This window comes from Zonotrichia leucophrys, chromosome 2 (assembly GCF_028769735.1).
Source record: "Zonotrichia leucophrys gambelii isolate GWCS_2022_RI chromosome 2, RI_Zleu_2.0, whole genome shotgun sequence".
NCBI lineage: Eukaryota > Metazoa > Chordata > Aves > Passeriformes > Passerellidae > Zonotrichia > Zonotrichia leucophrys.
In genome coordinates this window covers 72,790,750-72,803,216 of record NC_088171.1, presented here as the reverse complement: position 1 = coordinate 72,803,216, position 12,467 = coordinate 72,790,750, and positions in this window count along the sequence as shown.

Sequence of the window (12,467 nt, the reverse complement as noted above, 5' to 3'; positions counted from 1 at the left end):
CAAAGGATACCCTTCTCCAGTCCCTCCTTCTGTAGGTGGTTCCTTGAGGGTTCAACTCCCTGATTCCTATCTCTGAACCAGGAAGAATTTTCCCTGAGTTCCACCCTTTGGACAGCCGTGTGATTCTTCACTTCACTTGCAACAAATCCCATCTGTCAGCCATTAACTGGTAGCTTATCTGCTATTTCCCCCCACATAAGATGAGGTCCAGCTTGCCACCCTCCTACATGAGCAGCTTGAAGTCTATCTTGCAAATAGGTTGCAGAAACCTTCAATGAGTCAGGCAGTCCTCTAATTAGGGAGGTTGTTTTATCCGGGTTAGCAAACAACTACATGGGAGAAGACAGACTGAATGCAAGATGTCTCTTATGTATGAATTGGGGTCAAGCTGCCTTTTGGACACTCTCAATGGGTTTATCCAATGTTGGCATGGAGATAGATATGGATTCTCCCCTCTACAAGGGGTCTAAATGAGCTCCTTATTTTTGTCTCCTGCACTGATGGATGTGGTAACTTTTTTTAATACACTAGGATCTGTATCCTCAACTAGATTGCAATTGAGATAGAGAGTGCCCTCGTATTACTTCATCCTCATTCTTCCACGCATTGCAAAGTGCATTTCAAGCCTGCAATTATCAACAAATTTAGGAACATTCCTTTGACAAAATGATGTTAAGGATAGAGTCTTGAATCTCTGCAGCATTGCAGCAATAGTGTTTGATGTCTATTTGCTTCTTTTTAGAAGTTCTTTTTATTTGCTGGAGAAGATGGATAGGGATGGGAGGTTCACTAGTGGTGCTCTTCTTTTTTCCTTCTCTGGATCCACTGTTGGAAAGCACTAAATCTGTATTTAGTGTAGTGAATGAGAGTTCCTGTTATATAAGACTAGAAAAAATGGACTTATTTTAGTAGGCATGCTTTTAAGACAAGAACAGACACAATATCTTTTAAATTTATTTTTTGTTGTTGTTGTTGACAGTGAGATTTCAGTTTTTTCATTTGTTTAGTGTTTTTAGGGATCACAAACCTAGGTGGAGTGTCAAAAGAGATAAATGAGTCTTTACTATTATACTAATATCATTATATTTCTTTTCAGACAGTGCAATTTTCAGTCACCTTCCCTTAAGGACATTAAACATGTTGTGACTCTTTAGATCCTAGGTTTCTTCATATCATTTAAAATGAGGAAGTCATTACCTTTGCATGCATTTTGGTTTTTTTTTTTTTCTCCTGTCTTCAATATGTGACATTTAGGCATCTGTGTCTTGCTAATTTAAAACCTCAAATATGTATAGTTTTTGCTGCCACTAGTCCAGTTGTCTTTGTATTTGCTCCTGACAGCTTACAGCAACTTTAGGAGGCCAATTTGCTTTCTCTTTCAAATCTTCCATCTTTCCTAACTAGAGTCTGAGGTTGAACTATCAATGACATCTAACTCAGCATCACAAACTCTGCTGAACTGCTTCGTGATTTGTTTCCCCAAATTCGTTAGATGCACCTCAGAATAACATCTTATATACTAAGGAGGAGTTAGAGATTGTTGCTTTAGTCCTTGGAGAAATCATAAAGTGAAATAAGCTTTTCATATTTTGGTAAATGTGAAAGGAATATCTGACACTGCTTTTGCTTATAGAAACAATCTTTACTATCACTGCTCTTGGAAAAAGGCTTGTAGTACACATCCCCAAGACACATTGTGTCCACATTCATCAATCCATGATTTTAAAATTTTTTCCATACTTTCCATAGTAAATTATTTAGATTTAATAACAAATAATAATTTTAATATATAAGATAAAGCTGAAATGAATGACTGACTTTGCAGCAAATTAATCTTCTTACTCCAACCTTTTTTTCTATTTTCTCCTGAGTCCACACTTTGTTACACCAGTGTTACTCAGTCACTTTCTTATGTTTGAAGTTCCAAGTCACTTTCTGTATCTGAAGTTATCAAGTGTGCTCTTCAGCAATATTTCTACAGTCAGAGAAGACTTGAACCTATGTGTTGCAAGCATTTAGAATTTGCAGCTGTTTATAATTTATTTATATTAATACTTTATGATGCATAACAAGATAAATCAATGCAGCTTATCAGAGTCTTTTTGGAATAGAGATTCACTATTCAATATGTTTATTTGTGTGTGCAGTTCATAGTCAAAGGTGATTTTCTGACGATTCATGGTAAAAGCAAAGTGGTATTCTTAACAGTGAAATTTGGAACTTGTAGATAGTTCAACAAACTCGTCTGTTTTATATCAACCCATGGTGTAAAGAAAGTTGAAAAAAGTGAAACAGTAGATTTCTGCTCAAATCCTTTGTAGATAGCTGTATGTATATAAAGAGATATATATATGACATTGTGAGCAATAACCTCCTACTTAATAGAAAACTTGGTTACAAAAATAATTTTGTTTTCAGTGCAAGGTTGGAAACGAACTTGAGCTTTTTGCTTTAATATGTTGAAGCAAAGATGGTACCAAATTTCCTGTCCTGCCTATGATGCTGGTTTCTACTCTCTGCTCCTGCATTCTCACAGGGTGTTCTCTACCAGACAGACAGACAGACTGATCCTTCCTTTTCCTCACTGTCTGCTCAGTGACCCTACATCTCATTCTGGCAGAAACCATAAGGTTAGTTAGAGCCCATTCAGGAAAACAGACTCCTGAACAATGGATAATGAAACCTCCTTGGGGGCACGTCAGGCAGGAAGGACCAATTGGGGAATGTAAATGGGTCACATCCTTGTCTTTATTCTTCAGTAATTCAGAGTGACGCTGTGGTTGTCAATAGGTAACGTTTTCTAAGGAGAAATTCTCTAAACTCCAATATGTGAGCTCTATAAAGATCATTAACCCTAATGGATCTTCATTATACATTACAGTAAGAGGTATTAGTCAGCAATATTGGCAGCTAGTAATTCCCTGATTTTATTCAATTAATGATTTTGCATTATGCAAAGGAATGAAGTAATCATTGCTCTGCTCTTTCACAGTCTTCCAGGTGTCTCTCCAGACTCTTCCTGGAAGATTTACTTCAGTTGTGGTCCTGTTTTTAAACATAATGTGTTAAATCCAAATATCTACCTACCAGGGCACTTAGACTATGGAAACACAGTAAGTATTTTAGTACTATGAAGATTCATAGTTAAGACTGTTTCCAAAGGAATATGATATATGAGATATAAACATTAAGGAATGCATCTTAAAAAAATGTCAATTATTAACTTGAATCAATGCAGTGAAATTCTGCATCCTTTCTCCACTAGTAATGATCATACTTACAGCCTAGTTTACAGCATTAATATCTGCCTGTCAGTGTATAACCCTTGATTTTTTCACAGTTTATTTGTTTTAAGTACATAGAAAGCTTAAAAAAATTCCTAAATTTTCCACATAACAAAGAATAAAGGTTAGAAGATACAGATGTAGAAATATCACAAAGACACTACAATTAGGTACTGAATACTGCCCCACTTTATTGGCAATTACTATGGAATGTAAGATCACTTCTCAAGGATGTATTCCACTAAGGATTCAATTCCATATTTTCAGTTTGTGTCTTGTTTAGGTGCTGCTTTACTCTAGAAGTGTTACAGAACTGTCAATGGTTTAGCAATTCTCTAAAAGAACACTAGAGCCTCCATTCTATGTTGCTTTATTGATTACATTTTAATTTCATTCTAAATGGTTCTAAAAGTGCAGGAGTTATCATGATTAACAGTTGTCAGCACGATCAGTTATGCAACTTATAATTTGTTTGTTTTGGGTGTTTTGTTTTGGTTTGATTTTTTAAAGCTAAACAGTGTCCAGACTCTTTGGAGGATAGATCTGAGGAGTGAAGAGAATATAAATAAATAAAATGACACTTAGGTGCTTGAGTGAACCGACAGAAGAAATACTCCGCCAGATTGTCAGCCAAAGATCCTGTTCTCACTGCAATCTTTTGGAGTCTATTCTGTTCTTTCAACATTTTAGATCTCATTTCTACCTGTGTACATTTTCCTTGTGATACAATGGTCAGCATTTCAAACAAGTGGATTGAACTGTAACAAACACAGAGCATGTCCATGCTTTTGTCTATTAGGTGATACATGGACAGCAAATTTAAATAAGTATGGAAAAGCTAGGAGTGTGTGAGTCTAGGAGACACTCCTGATGTAATCATATGGCTTTGGATGTTTTGTAATCTGTATTATTAATAAGGAAGTTATCAGACTAAAAGTAATGACTTGAAAATTTGAGATATATGTTATATATTTGGCAGTATATTATAACTCAGTGGCAATCAGAATCTCTTTCTCTTCTCAAAAATGCATTACTATAATACTAGTTTGTCTTAATTAATTTGTCTTAAGATAATATGCTGGAGGAGCTGCTTATTCAATGTGGAAGTTGCAAATATTAATTCAAATTTGTTTAACCTGTAGAGAATTAATGATGAGATGACAATAAGATGGGGTAATTGCTTTAGGTTGGTCATCTGCACAGTTTAAACAGGGCAGACTTCAAATCAATAGAATTAGGACATCATCTACTTTTTAAAAGTAGAAGGCTCTGTAAACTCAAAAAGCATGCTAATTGTGCTAGGATAGCACAAATTACATTATTTTTGGTAGTATTTCAAAAATTACCCTCTAAAAATTCTGAGCTTAATTTTGTTAAATCTATATTAATTTATTTTTTAAAATATATATCTATTTTAGTTCATTTTTCCTCATCAAAGAAGGAAATAAGGATTAGTACAGGCATTAAAGTAAAATCAAAATTTAAAATTAAAAAAAAAAATAGAGGACCTGTAATTTTACAAGACAAATATTTCTGAAAATGTTGGCCAGTATGCGATGAAGTATTTTTTGGGTTACAATTTGCACAATTGATGCAGAACATACTGTTGTCTCCTCATACTCACCAACATGGTTTATTTATGCTCTAAGGCCTTACACCAAAGTCACAAATTTAAAAAGCGCAACTTTGGATTTCTAACTTTGCATTTCTTGCAGCTTCAAGAATCTGTGGAATAAAATAACTGAACTTAATAATTTAAGAAGTCAGGTTTTGTGAGGAATATAAAGAATATATTTTTCAGTTTCAATATCTAAATTTGAACAAACTCATCTATCACAGCTAGGTTAATTTGGCACATCTGAAAAGTCATTCGGGGAAGTTCTGTTTTACTTTTTTCTTTTTTCTTATTTTTTGGGTAATGATGATGGTCACTTATGGGTTTGGTGGGTTTTGTTTGTTTGTTTGTTTTTCTGTTTTTTTTTTTTTTTTCCTACTTTTCTTTTTTCACCAGCAAAGCAGAAAATGTTGTTTTAATCAGAGTATGCTGTTACTGAAATACCTGCATTTCCAGACCTGGCTGGCTAGTTATTACAAAAGTAATCAACCAAAAAAGGACAAATAACCAGATGCAAAGTAGTTAAATAAAATTATTCTGGCAATTTGCCATAAAATCATTATGATTCCATCTTTGGTACTTCATTGAGACTAAATAACTCTCAAAGCAAATGAGGCTTGAAATATTTTCAAAATCTCTGTAGCCCCAAATGTAGTAAAATTCAATATTTTATTTCAAAATTAAGTTCTGCCATGTGTTTCCAAAGTCCTGCATTATCTCTTTACTGTCTGGTTCAGGGGACCTTGTTTTAATATTTTTTGCAAAAAGGTTTTTCCTTCCATCCACCTTTTTAGCAGTTTTATGGCTTATTTAAGAAGTAACTTTTTAGAGAGAGACAGAGAGACCAAACAAATTAGAAATTTCTGCACTTTGCATAATGCAAATGAGTGATTTTCTTAACCTTTTAAGCATATTTGTGTATATGTGCATTAATGTATATTTATGTGTATATATATATATGTAGCAATTTTGTGGTAAAATATTTACTCCAAAATTCAAAATTCTCTCAGTTTTCTTTATAATTACTGTGCTAGAAAATTATCACAGTAGAAGTGAAGGGGGCAGGGATGAAAACTTTGAAAGGCATCAGTGCAGTAGATCTTGCTGGACCAAAATTGTCTGGAGATCACCAGTGGAGGTCTTATCTCCCTGCTAAACCAGGGTCCCCCAGAGCATATTACTTGGGATTGTGTCCAGACAGCATTTTAATATCTCCAGGAAAAGGGATATGCACTCCACAGCCTCTCTAGGCTACCTGCTCCAGTGCTCAGTCACCCCAAGGTAAAGAATGTTTAGGTGAAACTTTCTGTGTTCCAGTTTTTACCCGTTGCCTCTTGTCCAGTTGTGTGGTACCACCAAGAAGAGCCTTCATCCCTCCTCTTGACACCCTGCAGTTTTTTTCTTTTCCACATTGTCAATTATTTTTGCCTGAGTCTGTCCCTCCTCAGTGATATCAGCACCCCCAATCAACACATCATCAGTGTGTTGCTATACCTTGGCAGCCCCACCTGGTCCTTTCCTTCACCTCAAGAGCTGAGGTGTGATGGGCTGGAGTGGGTGCTGGCATCCCTCTGGGAGGTGAGTGAAGGCGTATTGTACTCCTTCCCACCTGAGAGTAAAATATTCCTTATCTCCCTCTCTAAAGAGAACCATTAAATCCATAATCCTATACATTGATTGTAGCTAAAAGAAGGTGTGCTTGTTCCTGAATGATGGAAGTTAGTTTTGCTGTATTAAGTGCCACAGCAGTCAAGGGACCAGTACCTACATTCCAGCCACAGTCAGGCACCACCTCCCATTCAGTTCACTAATGGGCCATGGAGGTGAATTATAGGAAGAGTGGCTTTGAACAACAATTCTCCTCTCCTTTAACTCTTGACTTCAGCAATTGCATATCCAGTCCCCATTCCCAATTTAAAGCAGGGGATAAATTCAGTACCTTGGCAGGGATAATTCAGGAGCAGTTTGTAAAAGTCTTACCGAGAGCACAGGAGAAAAGAATTTCTAGTTCTTTACCTTAGAATACACCCATGCTTTCCCCTTCAGGAGGCCCAAACCGATATTATTCAAAGGGAAAGAAACCAATACCATTGTGGTCTCTGTGGAGCTATCACCAGACAACCAACATTTTATTTGAGCCATCTGCTGTGGCTTAGAGCACCTGAAGACATCAGTAAAATGTATCTGTCTTTTCAGGGATTATCCCACTTTGCTTGGCAGTTTCCTTATTCAGGGCAGAGGAAGGCTGCTGTGGCTGTTAAAAAGGTGACTGGGGATCACAAGGAACCAAGGGAAAGAGTTAGCAACATATCCCCATCTTTATTTTCAGTGAGTCTTCTAAGATCTTTCCATTGGATGCACCCTGGCTCACTTCCTGGGGACAGCACTGAGAGTTTCCCAGCATCTCAGAATCAGCTACATACAGCTTCACTCATGGGGCTGTAGAAACCACTTAATGGCTGTGGGTTATTAAGAGGAAGGATAGTCTCTCTTCTAAAGACCTCCTATCCCTTTTCTCCCACATTTTCACCAGAATTTGTAAATTCTGAAGAGGTTATTTATCCAGCAGTTCCCAAAGGATACCCTTCTCCAGTCCCTCCTTCTGTAGGTGGTTCCTTGAGGGTTCAACTCCCTGATTCCTATCTCTGAACCAGGAAGAATTTTCCCTGAGTTCCACCCTTTGGACAGCCGTGTGATTCTTCACTTCACTTGCAACAAATCCCATCTGTCAGCCATTAACTGGTAGCTTATCTGCTATTTCCCCCCACATAAGATGAGGTCCAGCTTGCCACCCTCCTACATGAGCAGCTTGAAGTCTATCTTGCAAATAGGTTGCAGAAACCTTCAATGAGTCAGGCAGTCCTCTAATTAGGGAGGTTGTTTTATCCGGGTTAGCAAACAACTACATGGGAGAAGACAGACTGAATGCAAGATGTCTCTTATGTATGAATTGGGGTCAAGCTGCCTTTTGGACACTCTCAATGGGTTTATCCAATGTTGGCATGGAGATAGATATGGATTCTCCCCTCTACAAGGGGTCTAAATGAGCTCCTTATTTTTGTCTCCTGCACTGATGGATGTGGTAACTTTTTTTAATACACTAGGATCTGTATCCTCAACTAGATTGCAATTGAGATAGAGAGTGCCCTCGTATTACTTCATCCTCATTCTTCCACGCATTGCAAAGTGCATTTCAAGCCTGCAATTATCAACAAATTTAGGAACATTCCTTTGACATAATGATGTTAAGGATAGAGTCTTGAATCTCTGCAGCATTGCAGCAATAGTGTTTGATGTCTATTTGCTTCTTTTTAGAAGTTCTTTTTATTTGCTGGAGAAGATGGATAGGGACAGGAGGTTCACTAGTGGTGCTCTTCTTTTTTCCTTCTCTGGATCCACTGTTGGAAAGCACTAAATCTGTATTTAGTGTAGTGAATGAGAGTTCCTGTTATATAAGACTAGAAAAAATGGACTTATTTTAGTAGGCATGCTTTTAAGACAAGAACAGACAAAATATCTTTTAAATTTATTTTTGTTGTTGTTGTTGACAGATTTCAGTTTTTTCATTTGTTTAGTGTTTTTAGGGATCACAAACCTAGGTGGAGTGTCAAAAGAGATAAATGAGTCTTTACTATTATACTAATATCATTATTTTTCTTTTCAGACAGTGCAATTTTCAGTCACCTTCCCTTAAGGACATTAAACATGTTGTGACTCTTTAGATCCTAGGTTTCTTCATATCATTTAAAATGAGGAAGTCATTACCTTTGCATGCATTTTGTTTTTTTTTTTTTCTCCTGTCTTCAATATGTGACATTTAGGCATCTGTGTCTTGCTAATTTAAAACCTCAAATATGTATAGTTTTTGCTGCCACTAGTCCAGTTGTCTTTGTATTTGCTCCTGACAGCTTACAGCAACTTTAGGAGGCCAATTTGCTTTCTCTTTCAAATCTTCCATCTTTCCTAACTAGAGTCTGAGGTTGAACTATCAATGACATCTAACTCAGCATCACAAACTCTGCTGAAATCTCTCGTGATTTGTTTCCCCAAATTCGTTAGATGCACCTCAGAATAACATCTTATATACTAAGGAGGAGTTAGAGATTGTTGCTTTAGTCCTTGGAAAAATCATAAAGTGAAATAAGCTTTTCATATTTTGGTAAATGTGAAAGGAATATCTGACACTGCTTTTGCTTATAGAAACAATCTTTACTATCACTGCTCTTGGAAAAAGGCTTGTAGTACACATCCCCAAGACACATTGTGTCCACATTCATCAATCCATGATTTTAAAATTTTTTCCATACTTTCCATAGTAAATTATTTAGATTTAATAACAAATAATAATTTTAATATATAAGATAAAGCTGAAATGAATGACTGACTTTGCAGCAAATTAATCTTCTTACTCCAACCTTTTTTTCTATTTTCTCCTGAGTCCACACTTTGTTACACCAGTGTTACTCAGTCACTTTCTTATGTTTGAAGTTCCAAGTCACTTTCTGTATCTGAAGTTATCAAGTGTGCTCTTCAGCAATATTTCTACAGTCAGAGAAGACTTGAACCTATGTGTTGCAAGCATTTAGAATTTGCAGCTGTTTATAATTTATTTATATTAATACTTTATGATGCATAACAAGATAAATCAATGCAGCTTATCAGAGTCTTTTTGGAATAGAGATTCACTATTCAATATGTTTATTTGTGTGTGCAGTTCATAGTCAAAGGTGATTTTCTGACGATTCATGGTAAAAGCAAAGTGGTATTCTTAACAGTGAAATTTGGAACTTGTAGATAGTTCAACAAACTAGTCTGTTTTATATCAACCCATGGTGTAAAGAAAGTTGAAAAAAGTGAAACAGTAGATTTCTGCTCAAATCCTTTGTAGATAGCTGTATGTATATAAAGAGATATATATGACATTGTGAGCAATAACCTCCTACTTAATAGAAAACTTGGTTACAAAAATAATTTTGTTTTCAGTGCAAGGTTGGAAACGAACTTGAGCTTTTTGCTTTAATATGTTGAAGCAAAGATGGTACCAAATTTCCTGTCCTGCCTATGATGCTGGTTTCTACTCTCTGCTCCTGCATTCTCACAGGGTGTTCTCTACCAGACAGACAGACAGACTGATCCTTCCTTTTCCTCACTGTCTGCTCAGTGACCCTACATCTCATTCTGGCAGAAACTATAAGGTTAGTTAGAGCCCATTCAGGAAAACAGACTCCTGAACAATGGATAATGAAACCTCCTTGGGGGCACGTCAGGCAGGAAGGACCAATTGGGGAATGTAAATGGGTCACATCCTTGTCTTTATTCTTCAGTAATTCAGAGTGACGCTGTGGTTGTCAACAGGTAACGTTTTCTAAGGAGAAATTCTCTAAACTCCAATATGTGAGCTCTATAAAGATCATTAACCCTAATGGATCTTCATTATACATTACAGTAAGAGGTATTAGTCAGCAATATTGGCAGCTAGTAATTCCCTGATTTTATTCAATTAATGATTTTGCATTATGCAAAGGAATGAAGTAATCATTGCTCTGCTCTTTCACAGTCTTCCAGGTGTCTCTCCAGACTCTTCCTGGAAGATTTACTTCAGTTGTGGTCCTGTTTTTAAACATAATGTGTTAAATCCAAATATCTACCTACCAGGGCACTTAGACTATGGAAACACAGTAAGTATTTTAGTACTATGAAGATTCATAGTTAAGACTGTTTCCAAAGGAATATGATATATGAGATATAAACATTAAGGAATGCATCTTAAAAAAATGTCAATTATTAACTTGAATCAATGCAGTGAAATTCTGCATCCTTTCTCCACTAGTAATGATCATACTTACAGCCTAGTTTACAGCATTAATATCTGCCTGTCAGTGTATAACCCTTTATTTTTTCACAGTTTATTTGTTTTAAGTACATAGAAAGCTTTAAAAAATTCCTAAATTTTCCACATAACAAAGAATAAAGGTTAGAAGATACAGATGTAGAAATATCACAAAGACACTACAATTAGGTACTGAATACTGCCCCACTTTATTGACAATTACTATGGAATGTAAGATCACTTCTCAAGGATGTATTCCACTAAGGATTCAATTCCATATTTTCAGTTTGTGTCTTGTTTAGGTGCTGCTTTACTCTAGAAGTGTTACAGAACTGTCAATGGTTTAGCAATTCTCTAAAAGAACACTAGAGCCTCCATTCTATGTTGCTTTATTGATTACATTTTAATTTCATTCTAAATGGTTCTAAAAGTGCAGGAGTTATCATGATTAACAGTTGTCAGCACGATCAGTTATGCAACTTATAAACATTGCTGCTTCTATGTGTCCACAATACCAAAAGGTAAGCCAAGAATTTCATTAAAGGTCAATAGACAGGCAATGTCATATATTTTCTAATAATTAAAAAATAATAGTGTAGTGAATCCTCTTTTGGTGGGTGCTAAAATCTTCATTTTGAAACAGTTTTTCTGTTCTAGTCATAATTAATATGCTGATTCAAAATATTTAGATTACTTTTAAAAAATACTCTGAACAAGCTATTTCATTTGACTAATATTTTTCTTGATGAAAAAAATTATCATAAGTTTAATTTAAAAATATAAACTTAGTTACATTTAATGCAGTTCATTGGGTTTTTAATACAAAAAAAATTTCTTTGCCTTCCTGTGTTTTGTATATCCTTTCTGTTTAAAAACATCTGCTGACTGCTACTCACTTTTGCTCTTCTGAAAATGTGTACAGCCTCACAAGCAGACGTTTTATTCATAGCAACCCTTTTTCATATTTAGTATTTGATGAAAATGATAATTAAAAATTTTGAGGTTTTTCAAGTTTTCGGTTGTCCTTGGACTTTAAGACACAAGAAAGGTAACATTCATTTGGAATAAAGAATAAAATGAAGAATGAGCAAGTGACACTTGAGTTTTTAAAATTCTCTACTGAAATGTTACCTTTGAGAAATAATACCCCTCTCAGATGTAACTTATAAAAAGTTGCAGACTGAAAGTTTTCTAAACTTTATATAAATGTGGGGTCAGCATTTGAGAAACAGTCACCTCTGAAAGAGGTGCAGCAATTTAACACAGATTAGGACAAAATGTAAAGAACAAGCTATAAGAAGAAGGATTTATTGCAAGCATATATTTATAAAAAAACCTCTGGTCTAATAAGAGCAGAAAAGAGCTAAATCAGCAAGAGCTACTTCATAATCCTGTGTTAAAAGAATTTTAATCTGAAAGTTGACATGTCACACTGTAGGATAAAAATAATTGATAGGATTACAGCATAAACTCAGAGGTGTAGAGTAGTAGGAAAAGGATGAATACTTTAGAAGCTCAAGACACTGACATGAAATCCATGAGCTAATGAATCATTGTATGTTTAGAAGTCACTAACCCAGGCTCTGTGACTGATTCATGTGACATTACATGGAGTGCTTAATATATTTGGTCTTTGCTCGCTCATGTTCAAAATGGAAATAAAATGGTTGTCTCTCTTTCTAAAACACTTCCAGCTTCTGGATGACAGTGTTTGGGTTTGTATGATGTTGTTGAAGCT